The 13,199-nt window shown below is 38.6% G+C and overlaps 1 protein-coding gene across 2 annotated transcripts in view; it reads right to left on the bottom strand.

Moving 5' to 3' along the window:
* agt (angiotensinogen) overlaps positions 1-6,769 on the bottom strand; it is a 31,372-nt gene extending 24,603 nt beyond the window's left edge. Inside the window, exons 1-2 of one of the 2 annotated variants that reach the window (XM_069885050.1) lie at positions 6,682-6,734; positions 5,124-5,174 (exon numbers count right to left, since the gene is read on the bottom strand). The gene's annotated coding sequence lies outside the window, so the exon portion shown is untranslated. Of the gene's footprint in view, positions 1-5,123; positions 5,175-6,681 lie in introns of both variants that reach the window. The other variant, XM_069885049.1, reaches the window with a different exon arrangement.
* Positions 6,770-13,199: the final 6,430 nt, after the last annotated feature.

Raw genomic sequence — 13,199 nt, 5'->3', positions numbered from 1 at the left:
GTAAAATAGTAACCGAGTACTGTTTAACGTTCTCCTGTTTGTCTCCCGTGTTTTAATTTAAGTTATTGGTGATTTTAATACTTGTGTTCAAACTCATCTCTCTGTGAACCCACCAAACCCGATATTCTTCCCGACACAAGTGGACAGATGGAGAATTCAATAACAGGCAGCTGGAGGCACGTGCACCAGGATTTAAATGAAGGGGCAGATAAGTTGAGAGAATTGTTCAACTGGAAGGTGCCACATACACAGGAGGGGAGAAGGTGGCAGAGGATGATAATTTTAAAGTGCAGACCAGAAGATCACAAGGAGATCACTGATCGATTAGTTGGTAATTTATGAGATAATCTGGAAAGGGCATCATGCATCATGGAATGACAAGGGAGGTGGAGGTTCTCCCCATCACAGTCTTACTGACCACTTTGTTTGAGAGCTATTCAATTAGTGCCATCCACCCATACTTGCTCAACAGATTTCAAGCGCTCCCTTTGAGACTGACTTTTGAATCCATTTCCATTATGCTTTCTTTGATTGTGCCTTCTGGATTGGAGCAGCCCACTAGGTTTTCTCTGTCACCTTAAACTCATGGTCCTTGACCCTTGGATTGCTGGAAATGGGTAACCTTTACTCTTTCAAAGCCATTTTGAAATGACCTTCTCATTTCATAATCATAGGAGCCCATCAAGCCCATGGAACTCCTGGGAGAGAATCCCATCCCCCCACTATCTCAAAACAATGCGGATTATCCATTTCCTATCCAGTTTATTTTGAAAGGCCTGTTTGATTTGATTTCCACCACGCTAATTGGCCGTGAGATCCAGATCATAACCAGATGTTTTCGTACCTTTGCCATCTTGTGTTTTCCTGTGGCAGAGAAGGATGTCCTCCAGCCCATTATGTGGCTCACAAAGCAATCTCATTCTCTCAATTATTTCTGTTTTGTCTCAGATGGCCATTACACAGCGTTCCTTAAGAATGTGTACTCAATACCCTAATATACTCTCTACACACACAAAACTGTTAAATACCATTCCAACTCCACCTTCAATTTTGCTGGCAACACCAATATTCAGATAATAATGAGACAGAATACAGGAAAGAGATCCAGTGGGATGATGTCAAGAAAACCAGCTCTCTCTCAATGTCATTAAGGTGTAGGAGATGATCATTGACTCAGGAGAGGGAGCGGAGACTTAACTCTGACCACAATAATGGCATCAAAGTCAAAAGAGTAGGATAGACTCTAATTTTTAGGAATAAATGTCTCCAGTGACCTGACCTGATGCCGACCCCACGGTTAAGAAACCGCACCAACACCTCTACCTTCGTTGAAGACTAAGGAGGTTTGGCATGTTCTGTTGTCCCTCAACGACAACTACAGGTGCTAAGGAGTAAAAGCTGCCTGTAAGTGAATTATTTTGAAGTGGTGCACCAGTTATACGGGAAGGTCTTAGTTCAATGCCAAGGAGGTCTAAGATGACTGGAGGTCAGGTTCTGTTACTCGCACACATATATCCACACACACAATCTTATCTGTGGTCACCTTCTCGCACCTCTCCCTTCTTCAGTCCTCCTCCCTCTCAGTCCCTCTTCCTCTTTCCCCTCTTTGCCTAATTCCCCTCTCAGCTCCTTCTCTCACCCTTAAATTATAAATTTATAAATTAAAATTGTACATTTTGGGGAGTTCCCTGCTGGCAGCTCATGGGGTAACAACCTTCATTATTTGCTCCTAACCTTTTGAATTCTTCCAGCTCCCATACCCTTCTTCCAAATTTATTTTCTCCTTTGTTTTTTTTTCTTCTTAAAATTCTCTTTAAACTAATTTAACATGACTACACGAGCTGCCAAGGCTGGAAAGAAAGAAGAAGAAGCCTCTATCACCGTGGAATCAATCTCTATGGTTCTGGAATATATAAGGGAACTGAAGAATGACATTAAAGAATCTAGACATAATGGAAAAGATATTAAAACATCTATCACCCAGGTTGTTAGTAAACTGGATGAACTATGGGGTCATTATTGAAACTCACAATGAGAAAATTAGGGATCATTAAAAATCAGCTGAATTTCTGGAAGTTCAACTTCAGGACAACAAAATAATGCCGAATTAAATAAGACTAACACTATTTTACTGAAGAAAGTTGTGGATTTTGAGGCTTGGATCAGAAAAAAAACAACTTGAAAGTTATTGGATTAAAAGAAGAAACCGAATCTGGCCAACTTACCAAATTCTTTGCTGAGTTTCTCCGTGAGGTGTTTGGTCAAGAGTTTCTGCCTACCTTACCAGAGTGCATAGATCATTAATTCCTAAACCAGCTTCCGGTGGTAAGCCTCACTTGATTATTCTCTGCCTACATCATTTTCAGATTAAAGACCAACTCTTTTGAGAATCCTGGTGTAGAGGGTCGTTGCAGTGTCATGGGCAGAAAATTCATATCGTTGAAGACTACCCCATGGAGGTTATGAAGGAATGCACTCAATGCACAGAAGTCACGTCTCAACTTGATAAAGCCGGTTTCAAACCTTCACTGCTTTTTCCAACTCGACTTCGCATCACCTTTCCGCATAAGACAAGGAAATGGCTGTTCCCCTAAGGTTGCTCTGCAGTTTCTGAAAGAATTCCCTTCTGCTTCAGTTGTTCAATGTTTGATGTATCTCATTCTGTATCATTATCATTCAGTTCTTGCATGTTCATTTAAATTTGTTTGAATATGATACTCTTTGGAATTGGGTTATTTCAGATTTTTTTGTACTATCTTTATATTTTGGGGTAAAGTCCTGTTTTTTGTTTCTATTCCTTCTGTTGGATTTTAATTCTTCTTTTACCTTTTTCATTTTTTTAGAACTAACAATTCTTTATTAGGACTTTTCTTAAGGTTATTACTTTGAAATACCATAAACTTTGTTTTGTAATTTCAATTTTGGTAATAGTATACATTTTTTTTTATCCTTGCTGTCTTATTTCTAGTCAAAATATGTTTAGTTTTCAATGGAAGTATGATTTAGTTTCCCAGTAATTAGGAGTGGTGCCAACAGAGAGATTTTTTTTGTTAGTTTTTTTGTTAGTTTGCTGTTCTGAGTGCTAGCTTGGAATATATGGTTGCGGGGTTAGTTTTAGAGTGTGTTTCCTATGTGAAGATATATTAGTTTGTCCAAATTATGGTTGTCTTTTCAGAATGTTTACAATTTTAGTGCTGCTTAATTATATTGATCTTAACTTGGCTCTCTTTGTAATATTAGATTTACATTTTTGGAATGGCTAAAGTAATTAATTGGAATATTCATAGGTTAAACCATCCTATAAAATGATGTAATGTTAAAAAATTTAAACCAGGGATTTTTTTTTAACAAGAGAATCTTTATCATTTACCTGATACTTCTCGTCTTTTAAGATTTTGGAAGGGACAGCACTTTCACTCAGCTTTTATGGCTAAGTCTAGTGGTGTCTCAATATTGTTGGATCATTCCATTCCCTTTATTAAATATAATGTTATCTGATTTTATCTGGTAAACTTTATAATAAATGGACAGTTTTTGTCAATGTTTATGGCCCTAATTTAGAGATACAGGCTTTTTTGAACAGCTTCTTAACTTTTTTACAGGATTTAAATTTATATTTACCTGCTACATTTTATGAAGCTTCAATTTTACTTATTCCCAAAAAGAATAAGGATCTATCTAATTGTTCTTCATGTAGACCAATTTCTCTTTTGAATGCTGGTGCTAAGATTTTGTCTAAAATATTGGCCTGTAGGTTGGAAAACATTATGGCTCTCATTATTTCTGAAAATCAAACTGGTTTTATTAAGGGTCATTATTCACAGTTTTATATGTCACTTAATGAATATTCTCTATTCTCCTCCTATCTCATCCTTTGAGTGTGTTATTTCATTAAATGCCAAAAAAAGCTTTTGACAAGGTGGAATGGGACTACTTCTTTAAATTGTTAGAAAAATTTAATTTTGGCCCTAAATTTATCAATTGGATTAAATCGATATATTTATCTTGCCTCAATCCTTCCAAACTCCTTAAAATCCAAACCTTTTCATCTTTCTGTGGAACTAGGTAAGGTTGTCCTCTTATCCCTTTGTTATTCAATTTGGCGTTAGAACCATTAGCTGTAGCCTTTCACCAATCAAATGATATTTTAGAATCTTCAGAGGCAGAAGTGTTCATAAGGTTTCTTTATATGCAAATGATTTTTTGCTGTACATTTTAGATCCTGATCATTCAATTCCATCCATTTTTTTTCACTGCTTCATCAATTTGGCCAATTTTCAGGTTATAATCTTCAGAAAAGTGAATTCTTTATATTGAACTTATCTGGTTCTTTAAATACTACCTTTCCTTTTAAAATAGCTAAAAATCAATTTAATTATTTAGGTGTCACTACAAAAAATTGTAATAATGTGTTTAAAGAGAATTTTCTTATTTTATTGAATCATGTTAAGAAGTCTTTATCTCAGTGGTCTCCTCTTTCAATGTCCTTAATTGGGAAAATTAATGTTATTAAGATGAATATTTCACCTACATTTTTGTTCATTTTTCAAGCTGCTCCTGTTTTTGTCCCTAAAACCTTTTTTGATTCACTTGACTCATTTATTTCCTCATATATTTGGAAAAATAAGTATCCTTGTCTTAATAAAGTTTTCCTTCAAAACCTTAAAAGGAAAGATGGTTTGGCCTTACCTAATTTTAGATTTTTTATTGGGCAGCTAATTTTAGATGTTTCATTTTTTGGATTCACTATAGGGGTGGAATGGATGCTCCAAATTAAATTAATTTAGAAATTAATTCTACTAAAAAAAATTCTCTTATTTTGAGACTTGGAACGCCATTACCTTTTTCTGTTCCCTAATTAACTGATAATTTTGTTGTTAAACATACTTTGAGAATTTGGTTTCAATTTAGAAAAGCTTGTGGATTTCAAAGATTTTTACTTACTAGTCCTATATTATTTAATTCTTTTCTTCCACCTTCTGTGCAAGATTCTGCTTTTCATGAATGGTTTAGGTCAGGTATCCAATCTTTTCAAGATTTACTTATTGATAATAATTTACTTTCATTGAAACAATTATCTTTTAATTTTAAATTACCTAAGTATCATTTCATTAGATACTTACAAATTAGGAGTTTTTTGAAGTCACTATTGTTGAGACTTCCTCAGGCCCTTGCTATAAATACAAAAGGGATCATTTATAATTTTAAACCAAATCAAAAAAAGCTGATATACAGTATATATGATTTACTGTTAAAGTCTAGGGATAACTCCCGAGATAAGGTTTAAAAAGTATGGGAGCAAGATCTTCAGCTCTCATTCTCAGATTCTACATGGGATTTGATCTTAAAATTGATTTTAAAAATCCTCCTCTTTATGTGCCTGTCATTCGCTTCTACAATTTAAGGTCGTACATCAAGTCTACTTTTCTAAAGTTCAATTCTATCCTAATATTTCTTGAATGGTGATAGATGTAACACTGAAGAAGGTACTTTATTACATATGCTTTGGTCTTGTTCCTTTCTTTCCAAATTTTAGGAAGATATTTTTGGTACCTAATCTTTAGTTTTTAATGTAAATCTTATACCTAATCCTTTAATTGCTGCTTTTGGATCAACTATGGTAATTGATTTGAAATTAACTCTGTCTCAATCCCATGTTGTCTTTTTCTCTTCCCTTATTGCGAGACGATCAATATTGATGAGATGGAAAGATGCTGTCCCTCAATGGTGATATGACATGACAGCATATCTAACTTGGAAAAAAAATCAGATGTTGCTCTAATGTAACAGATTTAAACTTTTCATGGGGTCTTGTTATTAATTTTTAAAAATAATCTATAAGATCATTTAGATCTTGCCTTGTGAGTTTGTGTGTGTGCTTTTTTTAATGGTAGTGAAATTGTATGTATTGACCAAATGACTTTGGCAGGGAAAGGGTAGTATTTGTAGTATAGTATCAATTTACTCTTTTTAAAATCTTTTTCAATCAGTCACATGTTATGACTGATTAAATGATGACTTGATTATTTCCTTTTTTTTGTTTGATTGTTATATCTAGTTTATATGTAACAGCTTTTCTTATATATTTCCTTTTTCATATAATTTCTATATTTAGATAAATATGACTTCTACTTGTTGTATCATTATTATAAAATGTAATAAAAATACTGAAACAGAAATTTATACACTTTATAAATGTAGACATACAGCATGGAAACGGGCCATTTTGGCCCATGAGTCCAGGCTGCACAATTTCAAACAGTGGGAGGATGCAGGCACAGGGAGAACAAACTCTTTACAGACAGTGTGGGATTCCAACCCCGGTCCCAGTCACTGGAGCTGTAAAAGTGTTGTGCTAACCACTATGCTAACCTTCTTTTCCCTCTCTCCCTGCTGCCCGACACCCCCTCCCTAGTTGACAGCTGCTCACTCCAAAGTGAAAAACCATTTTCAAGACTGGCAGTTCACCTCTCCACCCCATCCTCTCTGATCAAGGCCGAAGGGAGCAGATTCTTCTCAGTGGAGGGGCCGCATCTCGCCCACCTGCCATTGTAAAAACTACCCCTTAATCTAATCAATGTGTCCCACTGGATGTTAGAGGCCCTGTTTAGAACAGAGCCACCCCTTAACCTGAGGAAAAAAATTAAATCCTATTAGTTTTATGATTAGGAAGTCACTTACCGTTTCTGAAACTTTGACCGTTGCTTTTGGCTATTCTGTGCACATTTCTTATAAAGTGATCTTTTCCCTGCTGAGTTAATTATTAACGATTGGGCTGTCCATGATAAACAAACCACTTTGATTACATTCAAATAGACCTTAAACTGCCTTGACAGGAAAGAATATGTATTTGTATTAGAACACAGAATAATCCAGTGCAGTACAGGCCCTACAGGCCCATCAGCCCACAATATTGTGCCAACCCATTAAACCTACTCGTACCTTTCCCACCCTCATGTGCTTCCAAAATGCTCCAAATCCAATAAGGTATGGATTCATGCCAGCCTATTTGCTTGTTGCAAACTCCAAAAATACAAGTGCAATAATGATCAGGTCATCTTGATGGACATCAAAAAGGAAACTGTAGATGCTGGAAATCTGAAATAAAAATGGAAAACAATGTGAAGCTGGAGGGACCCAGTCGGTGTCACAGGTTACGAGTCATTTTTTTGAGATTCAGATTTCCTTCCATGGATGAAGTGAGAGAGATGCTGGCTGACCCACCTAGTGCCACCTGATTCTTATTCCTTGCACTAGATTCAAGCATCAGGAGTTTTTAATTAAAAAAAAATTAAATTTAACAGGCCGTTTTGTCTGACGAGCCCACTTGGCCTACAACCTCCGGTACACTTCCAAAGGTGGGAGGAAACTGGAGCCCCCAGGGGAAACCCACGGGGAGAACATACAAACTCCTTACAGACAGCATGGGGCTCGAACCCTGGTCCCCATCAATGGCACTGTAACAGCGCTGAGCTAAGCGCTATGCCAGCTGTGCCTCTCATATAAACAAAACATAGGGGAAAAAAACATGTCAGGCAGCATCAGTGGTCAGAGAAAGAGCAAAGGTTTCCGATCCGGGATCCTTCAACAAAACTGGGAAAGAGAGGGAAGTCAGTTAGCTTCAGAAGTGGACAAGGTGAAGGGGCGCTATGGGTTGAACAAGGGGGATTTATCTGAAAGGGTGAATCGAAGCTTCAATTGATCTTAATGGTCATATTATTTCACTCTATTGGAGAAATTCCCTTTGTTTCACCCACTGCCGACTGACCCTCTTCATTTCCCTCTTTCTCAGTTCAGCTGAAGGGCCGAGAAATTGAATTACCACGATGCTGTTTGAAGGATCGTATTGGCCTGAACATAAAAAAGTCCCATGTTCTTCCTTAAAAAAATTATTATTAAGTAAAAGGAGGTTTAACTACAGATCACAGATCCAGATCATCACATCAAAGAAGTATAAAATCTCTTATATAAAGGAATTTTATGTGTATTATTTGTATAATTTTTCTATTCAGTATAATATTTTGGACATAGTATGGGTTATGATTTAATTGTTTAATTATTATAATTTCAGAATTTCATGCTCTCAATGAAATGTTAATGTAATAATTATGGTTATGCTCTAATTTACGTGGATATGTGATATGTATATGATAGGATTTGATTTATGTTATCATTAGCTCACATTGTGTGAAGGATTTTTGTTAAACTCAATAAAAATATTTTTAAAAAGAAAGAAGTAAGTGTTATGGTGCCATCTGATGGGCAGAGGTAGCTTGGGTTTAACATCTCAGTGGACACAGGTTGAGGCAAGGGGAAGGGTGACTGGAGTAAAAACACAAAGCTGGAGAAACTCAGCTGGTCAAACCGTGTCCTTTATGTAGCGAAGATAGAAAATATAGAACCAACATTTCGGGCTTGAGCCCTTTATCAAGGTACGGAAATATATCAGCAGGTGTCTGAACAAGAGGTAAGGGAGGAGGGGCGGGGGGAGGAATGTGGTTGCAAAGGCAGAAGGTAATAGGTGGATACAGGATGGAAGGCACAGCTGTTGACATTTTTTCTACTCCCCTCTTACCTTTTGTTCAGGCATCTGCTGACATTTTTTAACTTCAACCCTGGTGCCTGCAGACTTTTGTGTTTTTACTTTTGAAGAGTGACTAGAACCTACTTTTTGTACACTCTGTGATAAAGGTATCTGCCTGTGGAAAGTCTTGCATCATTTGCTTGCTTGGTCATTCGAAGGCCTAGAAGGCCACCGAACGTTAACAGTCCATCATGGCCATCGACCTCCCATCTGTTGTAGGTATCTGCATGAGATGCTGCCTCCAGAAGGCAACCAACATCAGAAAGAACCCCCTGCATCCTGGTCACAATCTCTGAAGGCTACTACCTTCAGGGAGAAGATACAGTCTGGCCACCTTCAGGTTCAAGCGCAGATTTTATCCAACAGCTATCAGGCTCTTGAACATCTTTCTATCACCTGAACCTTAACACTGTTGCAAGCCCACTGATGATCCACCTGCACTATTGAACAGCACATTTTTAACACCACTGTGAATATTTATTTTTTTCTCTCAAGCGAATTTCATTTATACTTAATGTTCATTTGCATCTTTTACATAACTTCTGCAGCTGCAATTAACGAGAATTTCACGTGTGTACTTATATATATGACAAACTCCTTTCATCATGTCATTTGCTCAGATGGTCCAGAGGGGGGCCTGGACCAACACTCCAACTCAGAGCAGGAAAGCAACCAGTGCAACCAAAAATCATGAGATTACACATAGTTTCCCATTTTTGTGTTGAATATCATTCAGGTCGAGCTTATTGATGTTCTCCACGATGATTGGTATGTCAGAAACAAGGAGGACCCAAGGGATGGGCTTGCAGAAATTTTGATTGGGAGCATTGATATATGATCCAGTGGCAATTCCACCGATGATTCAGAGTGTGTCTCACTGGGGACGTAAAGTTTAAATAAGGGCGTGGAGCTTTGCCACTCAGGTTGCCAGCTGAAATGAAAGCAGTATTGAGGGAATAGTGCACTGCCAGAGTAGCTTGCCTTTGAACATGAAGACAAAGCAAGCTTCTATTAATCTTTGCAGTGGATCTAAAAGAACCCACAGATAAAAATCAGGATTGTTCTCTCTAAACTCTAAGACTGTGATTAGCTTTCAACCAATAATACTAAAGGGAATGACTGAAATATAGAGTCTTGATAAAGAGTCCCGACTCGACACATTGACTGACCATATCTAGCCATGAGCTGCCTGACTGGAGTCCCTTCGTTATCGCTTGGTTTGCTGAAGATTGCAGTACTCTCTTTTTTTTAATATTCTGGATTATTGCACAAAAATGTTTGTAGAATTGAGTGGTATTAAATAACTGCTGTTTCCTTTGTTCCAATTGCAATTAGTTTTAGCAACTCCTTGACCAGATACATGTGTAATTTGGTCTTTACACAAGTTTCAATGTTCAATGTGGAATGTGAGGCGACTGCCATTCACGGACGTACAATGTGCAGATTCTTATTTGCTGCAGTGAGGCAGGTGCATTAGATGCAGCAACTTCACCCATAAAACATAAATACCACAAATGCTAAGACAGAAAATTAAATAATGGATAAATCAAAATTCACAGTTTCAGTTAAAGCAAAAAAAGTCTAACATTTTGGTTGTGCAGACACATCACTCTTCTCAGGATCCGTGTCCTTCATCCAATATGTGCTCATTGTAACAGCCAAGAGGAAAGAATAGTTTTGGGTGGATGGGACTGCAGCAGTTTCACAGAAATGTACAAGTGAGACACTCCCTGACCTCATGGAATTTGCTGTGTTTGTCCAGTTTAACTAGTTTTTAACTCGATAGTATTTCAAGTTGTCAATAAAGTATGATCCAGCCCCTTTTCATACAACACCCTTTCGCTGAATCATATCTGGATTTCCTGTGGCCTTAAAGCTGTGATCATATACATAAATTGCAGGCTCAGTTACAGTACAGTAACAGGCCATTTTGGACCACAAGTCTGTGCTGCCCAATTTACACCCAATTAACCTCTATCCCCAGTACATTTTAAAGGGTGGGAGGGAACCAGAGCTCCTGGAGGAAAACCCACACAGACACAGGGAGAACGTACAAACTCCTTACGGACAGCGTGAGATTCAAACCTGGTCCCGATCTCTGGCGCTGTAAAGTCGTTGCATTAACCACTATGTCAACTATGCCACCCCTATCCTGCCACCCTCAGACATTGCATTTTCCATTGAATTTGCGTTAAATGAAATATGAATCCATTCATTAAAAATATATTAAATAATTTTTAAAATGATTAAAGCAGAATGACGTCTTTATAATAGTAGTGGGAAAAGGAGTTATAAATAACCATGTGAAACACGAAAGTTTGCAGAAGACTCTGATTGTAGTAAAAACACACCAAAATGCTGGAGGAACTCAGCTGGTCTTTTCAGTGTCCATAGGAGACAAAGATAGATTGCCAACATTTCGGGCCTGAGGCCTTCTTCAGGAAAGAAGCAGAATGAGCTGGACTGAGACCATCCATAACATTTCTATTTTCCATCCCATGCCCTTGCTGACACGTCTGTGCATGGTCTCATGCACAGCCAGACTGAGACTACCTGTAAATTCCGACTGGGCACCCTCCAACTGAGTATAGACTTCTCTGGCTTTCGTTAACCTCCCCCTCATTTCTTCCCCCATTTGCCTTCCCACAGCTCTGTCACTCTCTTCCCTATCTCCTTTCGCACAGACATGATAAATTCTTACCTCGTCCCTTACCATATCCAATTGCCACCTTTTGTTGGTCTGGATTCCTCCCCCAGCCAGCACTGTCTGAAATCTGAGACTTTCTGAGATTTCCTACTTCTGGATCATTCTGCTTCTTCTTTGAAGACGGGCTCAGGACCGAAACATCGGCGATATATCTCTGTCTCCTATGGACGCTGAGTTTCTCCAGCATTTCTGTGTGTTTTTACTTGTTATAAATAACCATCCCTCCCACCTTCTGCTCAGTCCCCCTGGTCCCTCTCTAACCTCTCACATTTCCCACTTTTTTGTTTGCCCCCCTCCCCCTGATAAAGCGTCCCAACCCAAAACATTCCCTCCATGGACATAGCCTGACATTAAGTCTCTCCAACTTCTCTTTGTTCACTTAAGTCATTCATTTGGATGCCTTGAGGCTGAGCGAAAGATGAACCCTTGCAGACGCTGTGATTGTCTTAAAAACACTGAAATGCTGGAGGAACTCAGCTGGTCTTTCAATGTCCATAGGAGACAAAGATACATTGCCGACGTTTTGGGCCTGAGCCCTTCTTCAAGGAAGAAGCAGAATGAGCCTGAAACAGGAAATCTCAGAATTCAGACAGTGGGGAAGGAATCTAGACCAGTACAACTCCAGACAACTGGAGGCCACGAGGCTACAGAGGTTATAGGAGTGCAGGAAGCCTTGGTTCTCTCTCTCGTTTTCACAGTGGTGCCTCTTTGTGTGCCTTTACCGGGAAAAGCAAAGGAAACCAGATCTTGTGTATATAACATTGAAGGAATCTTGAATCTCTAGGGCGGCACAGTTAGCACACCACTGTTTCAGCACCAGTGATCAGGACCAGGGTTTGAACCCTGTGCTGTCTGTAAGGAGTTTGTACGTTCTCCCTGTGTCTATGTGGGTTTTTCCCGGGGGCTCCAGTTTCCTCCCACCTTTCAAAACGTACTGGGGATCGTAGGTTAATTGGGTGCAATTGGGCAGTAGAGACATGTGGGCCGAAATGGCCTGTTACCATGGGCCCAAATTCAGTAATTAAAAAAAGGATTATAAATGCAACTATTATATATATGTAAACATGGTTTCCCTGATTGTATTCTATATATTTAAAAGATGGTGTTTGGATTCACATGTATGGAAAGGGGGAGGAAGGGAGGGACTGTTTTGATTTTGTTTGTAAGAAAAAGTTTAATACAATTAAAGCAGACACCCCTGTACTAAAACAAATGATCTCCATTTGGAATAAAATTAACCAATATCGAGGAATCATAGTTGGGCTGTCCCCAAAAACACCCTGTTTCCAAAGAGATTAATACCATTGACAGTGGGTAACAAGATCCTGGATACCTGGCGTCGCAATGGCATCATGTGCGTAGAGGACTGTTACGAGCAGGGGCAGCTAATGTCGTTTGAACAACTCAGGCATAAGTATAATTTATCAAATAAGATGTTCCACTGCTACCTTCAGATAATATCTTTTCTACAGGACAAATTAAGTCCAACTGTGGCCCAACCAATGTGACATTGAGGCCATGATTTGAAGGGGGTACACATGGAAGTTCATCTTGGTAATGTATTTTTTGCTCCAAGTGGAAGGACCTAAAGCAGGCAGAGGTGGGTCGGTTAGTGGTGGTGGTCCGACTTACGTCGGGTCAGTATGACTGCAATCATTAATACGTGGTACAGGCTGGTACAATACAACTTTCTGCACCAGATGTACCTGACGCCACGAACACTGAACAGATTAAAACCAGAATTGTCAGACCATGCTTTAGATGTGGCATTGAGACAGGAACCTTTGTGCACGCAACCTGAACATGTACCAAGGCGAGACCCTTCTGGGTGGAACTAGGCCAAATCCTAGAAAGAATTATAGGTAAAGAATTCCCACGGGATCCAGAGTTGTTCCTGTTGGAAAACAT

The sequence above is a fragment of the Narcine bancroftii genome, chromosome 6 (genome assembly GCF_036971445.1).
Source record: "Narcine bancroftii isolate sNarBan1 chromosome 6, sNarBan1.hap1, whole genome shotgun sequence".
In the NCBI taxonomy this organism is placed as follows: Eukaryota; Metazoa; Chordata; class Chondrichthyes; order Torpediniformes; family Narcinidae; genus Narcine; species Narcine bancroftii.
This window is presented reverse-complemented; position numbering and strand designations above follow the sequence as displayed.